Genomic DNA, 12,519 nt, shown 5'->3' with positions numbered 1-12,519 from the left:
TTCCTCGCTAACAACGTGACCTAAAAATTCGACTCTTCGAATCCAAAATTCGCATTTAGAGAACTTCGCATAGAGTTTCTCCGTTCGCAGTGTTTCTAGGACTTTTCGTAGGTGTTGACTATGCTCTTCCTCACTTCGAGAGTAGATAAGTATATCATCGATAAAGACGATGACGAACTGATCCAAGTAAGGGCGGCATACCCTATTCATTAGGTCCATAAATACTGCCGGTGCATTGGTTAATCCGAACGGCATCACCACGAATTCATAGTGTCCATAACGAGTTCGGAAGGCTGTCTTTGGAATGTCCCCCTCTAGAACTCGTAATTGGTGATATCCGGATCGCAGGTCTATTTTGGAGAAGTAGTTCGCCCCTTGAAGTTGATCGAATAGGTCGTCGATACGGGGTAGAGGATAGCGGTTCTTGACAGTAAGTTTGTTCAGCTCTCTGTAGTCGATGCACATACGGAACGATCCGTCTTTCTTCTTTACAAACAAGACCGGTGCTCCCCAAGGTGAGAAACTTGGTCTTATGAATCCTTTGTGAAGGAGTTCATTAAGTTGACTGGAAAGTTCCTGCATCTCTGTTGGTGCAAGACGATAAGGCGACTTCGCTACTGGGGTAGCTCCTGGAATTAAGTCGATTCTAAACTCGACTTGGCGTTGCGGTGGTAATCCTGGTAGTTCTTCTGGAAAGATATCGGGAAAGTCGCGTACTACCGAGATGCTCTTGATGTCCTTCAGTTCTTGACTTGTGTCGACGATGTGCGCTAGGAATGCTCGACAATCCTTCCGCAAGCACTTTCGAGCTTGGATGCACGAAATGATGCGAAGGTTTGCACTAGATTTGTCGCCGTAGATAACTAATGTTTCGTTGTTAGGGAGGTTAAGACGGACTGCTTTCTCAAAGCATATGATGTCGGCGCGAAGAAGACTCAACCAATCCATGCCGACTATGACGTCGAAACTTTTAATTTGAACCGGCATGAGATTGATTGGGAAAGAATGGCCGTCTAATGATAACGTACAGCCCATGTATATGCAATTTGTGTTTTCGGTTTTTCCATTGGCCATCTCTACAGTGAATGATTTTTCTAACTTGCTAGGTTTAGGTTTAAGTAAATGAATAAAGTTTTGACTCACGAAGCTTCTCTCCGCTCCACTATCGAATAATATGCATGCGTATGAATTATCGAGAAGGAACGTACCAGCAACTATTGTTGGGTCAGCTACAGCTTCGTCGTGGCCTATTGCCAAAACTCGTCCTACACCTCCGGTGCCTGCTGCCTTAGGACAGTTTCTCTTGTAGTGGCCCACCTCGCCACAACCGTAGCAAGCCTGCCCTACACCCGCACCGGGAACTTGAGTGATTGGCTTTGCGGGTTCCTTGCAGAAACGGGCTATGTGTCCTTTCCTGCTGCAGTTGGCGCACTGCATATCTCGACAAGGTCCATGGTGGTGGTAATTGCATTTGGTGCATTTTGGGAGGTTGCCTATATAATGCTTTGTTGGGTAGGTATTTATAGGGGCTGTAGTAGGTACAATGGCAGCATTTACTGACACCAGTTGTTTCTTTGCGGATTCTTGGGAAGACCCACCCTTCCCTTTAATCCACGCTCTCTTCCTGCCATTGTTGTTGTTGTTGCTGTTGTTGTTGTAGTTGTTGTTGTTGTTGTTTCCTTTCTGTGGTGCTGGTGCAGAAGTGGTTGAGTTCTGATGACCTCCGTAGTCGATCATAGATTGTGCCAGTTCCTTAGCACTTTCAAAGGTGTCAGGTTTAGAAGCTAACACGCTTGATCGCATTTGGGGCGTCAGTCCCCAGATGTACCTTTCTATCTTCTTGCTCTCGGGAGCAATCATATCTGGAAAAAGGATTGCCAGTTCGCAGAATCTGTTGGTATAAGTAGCGATGTCGGTACCCACCATTCCGAGAGTCCATAGCTCGTTTTCAAGCTTTTGAATTTCTCCCCGTGGGCAGTATTCTCTCATCATCATGGCCTTCAAGCTCTCCCAACTTATGGAGTTTGCCACGATTAGGGTAAGTACTTAACGTGGCCATTCCACCAAGTTAAAGCTTTATCGAGAAGGGTGAAAGTTGCAAATTTGACCTTGCTGTGCTCGGGGCAGGAGCAGATTTCAAAGACTGCCTCCGTCCTTTCAATCCACTGCCTCAGGGACATCACACCACCAGTACCATAAAACATCCGGGGCTTGGCATTAGTGAAGTCTTTATAGGTGCATTCTCGAGGTGGTCCATGACTCTCGCCATGGTTGGATGGGTGTGTGCCAGATCCCGAGCCATTAGCACTTGAGTTATTGATCTGTGACATGGCAGCTGCCACCACTGCGGTGACTGCTGCTTGAAACATTACAGCATCAAATTGGGGAGGTGGAGGTGGTGGTGGTATAGGTGCTTCCTCACTGTTGTTTCGCCTCGGATTCCTACGCGGAGGCATCCTTCAACTATAGATTGAAAAGACAAGGATAAGAATTTCATAGAATGGAAAATGTATGTGTATCATGAACTATATCGCTATAGTTCAACAACAGATGATAGTATGAGTCTTAAAATAGAAGAATGAAAGTTATTTGTAAGACTGAAGGTATGAAACAAGTATTTGGGTTCACAAAGACCATTCAAGGTTCGAAATACTCAACATAGTAGTAATAGTGCCACTTATATTAATATAAAAGTTGTTACAACGATCATGAAAATTTGACCCCTATAAGGGTCTCCGATTACAAAGTTCGAGAAATTTAAAGACTTTTAGCCGAGGTCCTAAGCTATAACAAAATTTGAGTCCTAGACAAGCACTACTTGCGTCGAAGGTTGCGCTTGGAGCTTGACTCCGTATCTGATTGCTTTGACTCCATTAGACGCCTATCGAAAGCGGCTTGTTGTTCCCTTAGTTCGGCGAGGGCTGCAATCATTTGCGCTTGAAACGCTTCAGCTTGGAATTGGGCGTTGTCTTGCATCTTGTCCAGCCTACGGATGTCAGAAGTGTGAACCTGCACTTCCACGTTGATATCTCGGAGTCGACTAGCTTGTACTCCAGACTGATAGGACTGATTGGCTAACTTACCCACCATTACCGGGAGTGCTCGATCAGCCGAACCTCCACCGCGGACATCATAGAAGTCCCGGCACATGCCGTAGGGAGGGCGTAGGTTTTGCTGTTGGCTCCAATGGTGGAGGTGACTTCCCCAGACGGGAGTCGGTCTTTGAAAGTTCCTTACGAAGATGGGAGGCTGAATGGGTGGTGGATCGATAACTTCCGGCTCTGAGTCGGTACCGGAGTCATCACCCACTTCTATGGGTTCCTCGTCCTCTTCGGGATCATCTTCGATCCATCCTCCGTTGCCTTGGTTGGGAAAGTAGGGGTCGCCAGGGTGGTGAAATCCAACCATTTGACTGTACGAGAAATAGGGTTATAAGAATTGAGTAAAGTCGGAACATGTAAAACATGTAAGTTTAACTAGTTTAGATAGCAAATACTCCTATAGTATTTAAGTTCTTGTGTTTGATTCTTGTAATGGTTTGGTAAGTTTTGACTTGTTGCTTACTACGATCATTCCTCGATATACGTTGGTCCAATCTTGGGCAAATATAGTTGATCACGCTATATTTGTCCAAAATCTGATTACATATATCGAGTCTCAATCGTAGTGTCAACTTGTCTAAATATTTGTATAGTTGTATAACATGAAAATAGTTTGTGGTATGCATGTAATTGTACTTAAATGAATTATCAAATTAAGTTGAACGAAATGCTGCTTAAATGTAAAAAGAAAATTTGTTTTGTCAGAGAGTATTAGTCCCTTAAGCATTTATAGTTTGTATATCTTATGTGGTTCGATATACTTAGTTCACTATAAACATTGCTCTGATACCAATCTGTCACACCCCCAAACCTGAACGGCGGAAACGTTCGGGGGCGGATGACTTCATGTGGTAGCGTAACAAATGAATACATAGTAAAGAAAGCAATACAACCATCATATATATAATTGAAAGTTTACATTTGTCAAAAGTTACATGTTCAAAACTCAATTACAATATGATGTCAAAAATACGAGATTAAACTGGCGCCGCAGCATCCCTTCATCAAAAGCGAAATGAATACCTGAAATTACTGATTTCCTGGGACATACAAGAAATTTTGAAAGAGTAGATCAGCATTTATGCTGGTGAATTCCATAAGTATTTAAGTGACAATGTTTGAATGAAATGAAATGTTTTATCTTTGTTTGTTTGTGTTTAGAAAATCCTATATTTTCTACTAGTATAAAAGTAGCCTTCACTCAAGACAAATGTTTGTTTCCAAAATGTATGTAAATGTAAAATAACCAATGAGTTTGAAAACCTTGTAAATCAATGCATTTTTGATACCCCTTGTGAGTTTTATAACCATACTATTGACTCTGAATGCCTATACACAACGTTCTTCAGGCGTTGGAATGTTATGACGTTTGTCACCCCAAACGGTGGACTGCAGCTAACAGTCAGGGCGCGGGTTGTCAAGCCCGTATAGATCTATACACAAACACCATGCTCCCCCTCCAAGGGATTCTGGTATATAATACAGGACTTGAAATGTGTACTCGAACGTACATGAAGTTAGTGTCTCACAAATCCGTGGTATAAAAACAGATCTACTTGTTAAAATGTTACGTTTGTTCTTGTATACGAAAGTAACTTCTTGAAATATGTGTTTCTAGTACATAAGAGTTAGAAATCTGTTCGTAAAACTATACCTATTATAGTTTCCAAAAAGCGTGTCTTGTTTGTTTAGAAATATTGAGAAAAGGAATCACTTGTTTATGAAAGTATAGATTTTTGGTGTAGAGTCTAGGATAGACAAGAAAAATCTAAGAACAGTTTAGTTTATACATGCATTACAACAACATTATATTTTAAAAGGTAAAATGCTATTGTGACATATGTTATATATATATATAAAAGTTCCTTTAAATGTTTATAAATCGCATGTGATTTGAATATATAACAGTATATAAAAGAGTTTCTTTATGTAACACACGATAATACTCGTGTGTTTTACTTGTAATCCCCCCCTTGAAAGCATATAAAAGTATTTAGAATAATTAAAAAGGTTGATTAAGGGGTATGAAACTCACTTGAAAGTTTTGGAGATAGCGAGATGGAAAACCGGGCAGAGTTTCGTCTCGGCAAACGGATTTTCCTCGGGATTCTCGGGAATCTCGGGAGTAAAATCGACCTTCGGGACTTGAGCCAAAAAGACCAGAGCTTCGGGTTTGAACGGACACAGAAAACGAGGCAAAGTTGAGAGAGAGAAAAGAGAAATGAACCCTTTCTTTGGAAACCCTCGCATCCTATCTATAGTAAGGCTGGTCTGCCTCGGTACGTGGGGCGTACGCTCGTACGCAGCGCGTACGCGTACGTCATGCATGACCGAAGCCTCGACTGCCTCGGTTCGGATGGGACGGGTTGCTGGGTACACGGGTCGGATGGGACGTCGGGTCGGACGGGTCGGGGCTTCGGACGGGTCGGATGGGTCGGTTTCTTCGGATAGCGCGACGTGGACGATCAGAGGCCAATCCTCTCGGTTACGCGGGGCGTACAGGGGTATGCAGCGCGTACCTCGGAGGAGGATGCTGACTCCCCTTCGGATAATATCCGAATTTTGAATTAAATAAATAATTAATTTATTTAATAAACTTCAAAAATCCATATCTTCTTCATACGAACTCCGTTTCCGATGGTCTTTATATCCTCGCGTAGGTGAGACTACGCTCTACAACTTTCGTTTAGACTCCGTCGGCAAATTCCAAATTTTTTTTTTTTTATTATTTATTAAAAATCCATCGTGTTTAAGGAATTTCTTAGAAAATTCATAACTTCTTTATCTGATGTCGGTTTTTGCCAGACTTTTTACCTCTGGAATACCATTGTCTAGACCTTCGATTCTCGTTTAGGTCATTCCGGCCAAAAGTCGCTCGATTTCCGATTCGAGTTTTTAGCTGTCTGTTGCTAAGCCGAATTTGGAAAAATCATAACTTCGCTATATGAAATCGGATTTGGGCGTTCTTTTCACGTACGATCATGGTTCAAAGACATTTAATCATAGAAGGAATTTAAGTAGAACTTATTTATACATTCTATTATGAAAGTAACTTTTTATTATTCAGAAGTGGTTAGAATACTTGACCCATTTTGGTCGTTACAAAGAGTTGAAATATCGGGTTGTCACAAAATCGAGGTTTTCAAGCGGGTTTGCGAGGTTTTTCACATCTTATTTGTGATCCTTGGTATAATAATATAAATTCCTAAGCTCACATGGAGAGACCTCCACAAACCCCCTTGTACACGATCCGCTTCTTTGGCACTTGATCAGTTCCTTTGTCTGATGACCCATTCCTCTATCAAAATATTTGTACCTTTGTCACATGCTCCATGAACCCCAAGTGCTCCACTGAGGTCCAGGTGCTCCAAATGCTTCATGAACATGATCCAAATGCTCTAAATGCTCGAGTCACATATAACAAAAATCTTTTTGTATTTTTGAAAATTTTGAAATTTAAAGACAATAATATAATGAAGTTACCTCAGAACACCGACCTACAAGCAATTGTACCCTCTCACAACTAAGAACTAACTACAAGAAAGAAAAGAAGACATTCAGAATGAACAGTAAATTCCGATTGCATCCGATGATCGGAACAACTCCGAAATAAATATCAAAAACCGAAATGAAAAGTGAAATTCGATGACTTCCAAGGCTCGGAACATTTCATAATTAACAATTTGAATTCCGAGATGAATAGTGAATTTCGATGGCCTCCGAAGATCAGAACATTTTGGAATTATGAAAATGATTTCGGAACCGATTCAACCTTGATCATTCTGAGCCCTTGAAGAATTCGATTGAAATAAACTTCTGGTAAGGCTTTTGTAAATATGTATGCCAATTGATCTACTTATCTGACGAAATGAACTTTAATGTTTCCATCTTCAACGTGATCTTTTATAAAATGATATCTTAAGGCGATGTGTTTTGTCTTAGAGTGTTGAACTAGATTATGACAAATACAAATTGCATTTTATGAGTCGCAGTAAAAAGGAATCTTCTTCATGCTAATTCCATAGTCTCTTAATTGACTTTGTATCCAAATTATTTGAGATGTGCATGAAGCAATTGCAATGTATTCGGCTTCAGAAGTTGAAAGTGAAACACAAGTTTGCTTCTTTGATTACCAACTTATGAGTTTTCCATCTAGAAACTGGCATCCACCTGTAGTATTCTTCCGGCCAAGCCCACAACCTCCGAGATCAGCATCTTAAAAAACATGTATGAAAAATTCAGAGTTAGTCGGATACCATAGACCAAGAGAAGATGTTCCCTTTAGATATCCAAAGATATTTCACAGCTAGCATATATGGATCTCGAGTATTAGCTTGATAATGCGCACAATAATACACATTAAACATAATGTCTGGTATACCTACAATGAGATACAAAATCAATCCAATCATTGTCGATATTGTGTAAGATCTGCAACAAGTTTATCAAGAGATGGAGTCAATTTAGTTCTGAATGCCATGGAAACTTTCACTTTCGAACCACCTGTTATTCCAAATTTTGTGAGCAATGATTTGGTGTAAGCTTCTTGATTAATGAAAATACCTTCCTTACTTTGTTTTATACTTAACCCAAGAAATAAATTTATTTGTCCCTTCGAACTTATTTCAAATTTAGTTTCCATCAATTTTTGAAATTCACTAGTCAATGAAGAATTAGTGGATCCGAAAATGATGTAATCAACATAAATCTGAACAATCATAAGATGTTCACCTCCCTTCTTACAAAAGATAGTAGGATCAATAGAACCTTGTCTGAATTTGGATTGTTTAAGAAATCAAGTCAGAGTTTCATACCATGCATGTGGAGCTTGTTTCAAACCATAAGTGGCTTTCACAAGAACATATCAATGATCTGGATATTTTTCATTTACGAAACTTGGTGGTTGTTCCACATAAACTGTTTCTTCAAGCTCTCCATTCAGAAATGCACACACTTTGCGTCCATTTGAAAAACTTCAGTGTTTTTATGAGATGCGTATGCCAGGAAGATACGAACAGATTCCAATCGAGCAACATGAGGAAATGTTTCTTCACAATCAATTCCTTCTTCTTGACAATATCCTTTGAGCACTAGACATGTTTTTTTTCGAATGATATTCCATTTTTTATCCATCTTATTCTAAAAACCCATTTAAGACCTACAACAGAAGCCTCTCTCGGAGTTGGAATCTGTCTCCAGGCTTTATTTCTCTCAAATTCATTCAATTTTCCTTGCATTGATTTGACCCAATCTGCATGACCAATAGCAACTTTAAATTGTTTTAGGTTCAATTTTTTGAAATAAATGAATTAAACATGCAAAATTCCATTTTTGAAAATAAAGCAATCTATTTTTCTTTTTGTTGAGCACGAGTTAAGACTAAAAAAAAAGTATCTCTAATGACTTGAGTTTTCAGATGATCTTTTGTCCATTGTCTCAATGGTGGATAATTATGATCATATTTTGGATCAATTTCAGCAATTATTTCTTCCACTTCCGATTGTTCATCAGAGTCTTTATATGTTGAACTCTCCCCTTAGACATTTGTGTTTGGATTTAAATTCTCCCCCTCAACACTTATACTCAAATTTATATTCTCCCCTCGAAACTTGTTGTCACACCCCCAAACCAGACGACGGAAACGTCCGAGGGTTCGCGTGACTTTAATTGAATACCATAATAATGAATGCACATGAATCATAACATAAACATCACCATGCATCAATATATTACAACTGGAATTGTTCACATCAAGTACATCGTTTTAACATTACACATTCATAACATAAATAGGTTGAGTGTTTTTAACAACATAACATCTAACATTACTTCATATTACTCTTCTGCTTACGTGTTACCTAAGAATACAAATTATTTTGGAAAAACATCAACATATGAAATGTTGGTGAGTTCATAAGAAATGTTGTGATAAAATGGTTTGTGAAGTTTTGTAAAAAACCCAGAAAATCCGATATTTTCTAAAAAGACTTTTGTTTATCAAAGTGTGAGATCCATAAGTTGATGCATGAATGATTATATATATATATATATATATATATATATATATATATATATATATATATATATATATATATATATATATATATATATATGAAGGGTATTTTATATCATAGTTATTGAGTTTCATACGAGTAGTATTGAATTCCCCAGAAAACCCGATGTTTTCCGATGTTGAAATGTATTCGTAATTACTGGTTTTTGTATTGTCTTAACGAATGAGTATTGAATTAATCCATATTGTATATCATCCTAATTTTATCTACCTTGATTTCTCGTAAGCCTTAACAAATGAAGAGAAAGGGAGTATTATGTCCTGCTACTATCGTAAGTTCCTTAGGTTGTCGTGGATGCGAAAGACATGATGGTCCAACTCGCATTTGATTATTGTGACTTGACTAGCTTCTCTAGCGGGACACTTTGGCCCACTAGCACATAAAGCTATTGCAAGTCCTTTTATAAAATATTGGGTCATTGAAGGCCTAATAACATATACGCGTTATCCCTTTGGGCCCAAAGATCATGTTGGTGGACTTGCAAGGCCCAACAAGCATAATTTGAAACTCATAAGCCCAAAGTTTGTAGATTTACTCATTGTAGTCATCACGTATCTATTGAAGTGTTTTGATTTAATGTTTGTTGTTTTGTATTGATTTGAGACCGAATCAATTCGTTTATAATGATATTTGGTTTTGAAGATGTATTTGTTTTTCATTTTGTTGCTAGCCGGATATCTTGTATTTTGTCTTAATGAATTAATTTGTTTAGAAGTATGACTTTGACCTTTTCTCTACCTTTCTTTTATAAAAATAACACTTTTAGTCCTTTATATAAAAGAATTTCATTTTTAGTCCTTAAAAACATTTTCTTGACACTATTGTATCATAAACTTGTTGAAAAGACATTTTTAACCCAAATTATATTTAGTAAACAGTTTTAGCCCTTCCAGAATGGTGTTTCTCGGTTTGAACCCCAACTTTCTAAATTTTTACAGTTTTGGCCCAAAATACAAAAAGTTTACATTTTTTATACTTTTTGGAGTTTAAAAGCATTTTTGAACTTAGAAATAGTTTTATTTCACTTCATGTCCCCTGTTTTACAGAATATTACAATCCAGCCCCTTAAAAACTCCAATTTTCACAATTTTGGGCTTGTTGGGTCGAAAAGCCCATATTTAGCCCAATAACTCAAATTTTTGCATTTTAAGTCCTTTGAAAATTTTAATATTCATAAAAGGGATTATAAAAATTGTTTTGACTAATTTGACCTTCAAGAAACCGTGACTTGGCAATTTTTACCCCAAGTTTTGTATTTTTAACATTTTAAGCCCTAAAATGAGTTTTATGTTAAAGTTTGTTCCTTATAACCTTGTAAGCTATTTTTCTTGACTTGATTAGTGTAAAATAACTTAGATTATTTTTTTTCCTTCCTCATGTCATAGATCTAGAATTATCACCCCTTTTTGTCACATATTTATCACAAAAACACATAACATCACACACATACATTCATAAAATCACACATAGCATACACATACACATACACATAAATCTACACATTTTCTTGTATTCTACCCAATAAAACATATGAAAACCGAAAATAGAGGGGTATGAAACTCACCTTGAGTTGTAGTTTTGGTTTTGAAGAAGAGTAGAAGAAGTTTGATGCTAATTCTCAGCTTTAGCAACCTTCCTTGGAAGATCTCGAACTTAGATGATTTCTAAGAGAGTGATCATGATTTTGTATGGATTAGGAAGAGCTTTTTGATAAAACAAAGAGTCTAGGTCATAGATCCAAGCATGTACTTACCTTAGATGATGATTTTGTGGAAGAATCTCTTTGAAAACCTCTTAGATCTCGAAAATATGGAGAGGAGTGGAGAGAGTTTACTTGAGAGAATTTTGAGTGAAGTGTGTGTGTGTGTGTGTGTGTTTGGATTCGGCCGAGAGCAAAGCGAGAGGAAGAGAAGAGAGAGTGAGTGATAAGATGGTGCATGGAAATATGAGTTATATGCATGGAAAACCTCCATGTAAAAATGAGGTGGCAAGCATAAGTCAACTTCTTCCATCTTGGTGGGCTTGGGCTGAGAATGGAGAGGGAAGGAGAAAATCTTTAGGCTTTTAGCCCTTAAGCCCATATAATAGTTAAGTTAGGTGATTTTTGGCCCAAGTAACTAAAAGTATGATTTTTATGACCTATTAGGGCTAAATTAAATTTGTTTTGGTCCGATAAGGCCCATTAAAGTTAATCTAGTTTATTTTGGGTTCATAAGGCCCAAAAATGTTAAGTTTCGTGTATATAGGTCCAATTAGGGCCCATTTGAGAGTTCTAGGTTCAAGATGGATAATTTGGAAGCTTATTAGTCCATTAGGCCCAATAAGGAAATCCTAGTCCAAAGTGAACTCAAACTGGAATTTCTAAGGTTTCCAATTCCTTGTTGACCACTTTTAGGGCTAGAATGTAGTATTTGATGGAGTTTTGTTGTTATAGAATGAGCATCATGCATGCTTTCATATTATTGATTCATAGTTGTTATAAGTGTTATGATTACAAGGCACCAAAATTTCTAGTTGTGACATCATCCCCCCGTTAGAGGGAATTTCGTCCCGAAATTCTTTTGAAAGCTAGATTTGAGAATGCGAGAATAGATGAGGGTACTTTTGCTTCATTTGATCTTCACGTTCCCAATTAAATTATGGTCCACGCCTTGCATTCCATCGAACTTTCATTATCGGAATGCGACTCTGCTTGGTACGCTTTACCTCTCGGTCCATGATTTCAACTGGCTCTTCGATGAACAGAAGGTTCTCATTGATTTCGATTTCCTCTAATGGAATGACGAGAGTCTCATCGGATAACCACTTCTTCAAGTTAGAGACGTGAAACACAGGGTGTACGCTGCTGAGCTCGGCGGGGAGTTGCAATCTATAAGCCACTGGACCGATTCGGCCAAGAATCTCGAAGGGTCCAATATATCGAGGGTTTAGTTTGCCCCGCTTCCCAAAACGAATCACTCCTTTCCAAGGAGAGACTTTTAGTAACACCCTATCTCCGACTTCAAATTCCAAGGGCTTTCGTCGCTTATCGGCGTAGCTCTTTTGTTTGTCTCGTGACGATTGTAGTCGTGCTCTGATCTGAATTATCTTCTCGGTCGTCTCGCGTATGATTTCCGGTCCCGTTAAGGCGTTGTTTGGCGTTTGCTCTCTCACTAGCTGGGTGTCTCCTACCTCAGCCTAGCACAACGGTGATCTACACTTACGCCCGTACAATGCTTCGAAAGGAGCAACTTTGATACTCGAGTGATAACTGTTGTTATATAAGAACTCGATCAAAGGCAAGTGGGTATCCCACAATTTTCCAAAGTCTATTACTCACGCACGAAGCATATCTTCTAGCGTTT

The sequence above is a fragment of the Lactuca sativa genome, chromosome 6 (genome assembly GCF_002870075.4).
Source record: "Lactuca sativa cultivar Salinas chromosome 6, Lsat_Salinas_v11, whole genome shotgun sequence".
Lineage (NCBI taxonomy): Eukaryota > Viridiplantae > Streptophyta > Magnoliopsida > Asterales > Asteraceae > Lactuca > Lactuca sativa.
Note: the sequence above shows the minus strand (reverse complement) of the source record.